This window comes from Furipterus horrens, unplaced genomic scaffold (genome assembly GCF_987537825.1).
Source record: "Furipterus horrens unplaced genomic scaffold, mFurHor1.1.pri manual_scaffold_9, whole genome shotgun sequence".
Classification (NCBI taxonomy): Eukaryota; Metazoa; Chordata; class Mammalia; order Chiroptera; family Furipteridae; genus Furipterus; species Furipterus horrens.
Window position 1 is genome coordinate 56,234,048 of NW_028327179.1, and position 2,127 is coordinate 56,236,174.

At 42.7% G+C, this 2,127-nt stretch overlaps 1 pseudogene; it reads right to left on the reverse strand.

Moving 5' to 3' along the window:
• Positions 1–315: 315 nt before the first annotated feature.
• Positions 316–773, reverse strand: LOC150001801 (large ribosomal subunit protein uL15 pseudogene; annotated as a pseudogene).
• Between the last annotated feature and the right edge of the window lie 1,354 nt (positions 774–2,127).

A 2,127-nucleotide genomic window follows, 5' to 3' on the forward strand; every position in this document is an offset into this window, starting at 1 on the left:
AGGGATTCATCAGTACAGGGCAACCTGTTTCACCACGTTGTGGCATTGTATGTTGGGGAGGGGTCTGAGAAGGAACAATACCGCTTGCCCAGTACTTGCCCCTTTTCCAGGCACTTCTCCCACTTACATATGGGACTGCCTCCGCCCCAACCCCCATTGTTTTGCAGAGTCAAAAGTAATGAGGCTTAATTTCCCCCGGTGCTGGGACCATGAGCTGTGTGGTCTGGTGAGGAGCTGGGAATGCTCCCCAGGTGTCCCTCCTGACTTTTTTTTTTTTTTTTGACAAAAGCACTGGTGAGAATTAATTAACTCCCCTCCATGTGGCTTCAAGCTACCAGCACACAGGCCCCACCAACACTTTTAATCTTCTCCTAGGCTCTTCTGCTGAAGAATTTGGCCTTCACAATGACAGGCTGCTTTGGGAGCTTTCCCTTCCCCAGAACTTTGTAGTAGCCCGATCACACCACATCAATGATGGGAGCGACTCCGGTCTTGCTTTTTGCAGCATTTACCCTTGTCTGCTCACTGACCAAGGTCCACAGTTTGTCAAGGTTGACAGTGGGGCAGAAGCTCTGGTTCCTCTTTAAGTGGAAATGCCTCATACCAACTTTCCCAAAGTAGCCTGGATGATACCTGTCGAAGTTGATCCTGTGATGATGCAAGCCACCAGCATTACTTCAGCCTCCTGGGTGCTTTCTGTGCTTGCCGATACGGCCATGGCCATGGTTCATGTGGCCCCTAAGTTTCCAGGTCTTCCTCAGTCTGGATGGCATGTTGATGGCCAAAATGCAAGAGGGAAGGCCTGTTCTGACTTTTTAAAACATGTAACTGTGCTTTCTGCTGGCCTGCCACTGCCACCGCTGCTGCCACCACCATACCGTGTTCTCTCTGCTCAGGCTCCGCCCCTCTTACTTCTCTTGATGAATATTTCTTCTTCATATCTTTGTTTGTTGCACTTCCATGCAGTTTGATTTTCTGGAACTTCTGGTTGTTTCTAGTTTTGAGGTAATTGTATTCCTTATTAGTTGTGGAGGGAGACGCAGCATGTCTGTCTACACCTCCATCTTGGCCGGAAGCTCTAATGTAATGCACTTAGTTAGCAATATTTTTTTATCATGTTACACAAACTCAGGTTTTCTCTTTCCCTTGGCACTCTTTATTCCCAATTACTTTTAATAAAGTGCTTCATTTTTAATTCACCCTTAGCATACAACAAAAAGTTAGTCCAAAATCTTTGTAGAGAAAAAAATAACTTTGGGATATTTTACGAGGTGGCTTTGTAATCCAAGCACAGGACTCTTGTCTGAGACTTTGTTTAGAGAGGGTTTTTTATAAGCTGTTTCTCCACAGAGGGCACTTTGGTCGCTTTACAGTAACCAAACCTGTTTCTGTGGGGAGACAATCTTGTCATAGCTCTTCCAGCCGAACAGTGACATTCTGTTCTTCCCATTAATTTCAGGGAAGAACAGAATGTGAATATTCTTTTCTCTCTTAGCTCTCTACAGTCCCATCACATTCAATCTACTAATTTAAAGTAGTAATTTGTTAGTTATTAAATTTATTTTTTCAAAGAGCTATAATGTAAGTAAGGAAAAAAATAAAATAAAAAAGAATCACCCAAATTCTATCACTGAGGGGAAACCAAGTTATAGCCTTGTAGTGTTGGTGTCTATCCTCTCAGATAACTTTCTATGTAAATAGTAGTCAAAAATGTTTTCATACATATAAATACATATAATGAGGTCTGTCTGGAACAAGTCCAGCCATTGTTAATATAATGAGAATTTTTATGCGATGTTGATGTAACCTGGCAGCCAAGTAGAGCAGACTGGAATGTGCATGCATGAACAATGATGACTTCACTGTACTAGTCAGTGGGAGTGGTAGATGCCATTGAATGAACATGTGTACTGTGTGGCCATCACACTCAAAATGACTGAGCAAGTAGAGCAAAGAATCTGCATCAAATTTTGCATTAAGCTTGAACATTCCTCCATGGAAACTATTTGAATGATTTAGAAGGCTGCAGCTATGGGCAACTGGTGATTGGCAGCTTCATCATGTTAACACATCTACTCATGCATCATGTCTCATGCAGAGTTTTTTTGTGAGACATCAAATCACCCA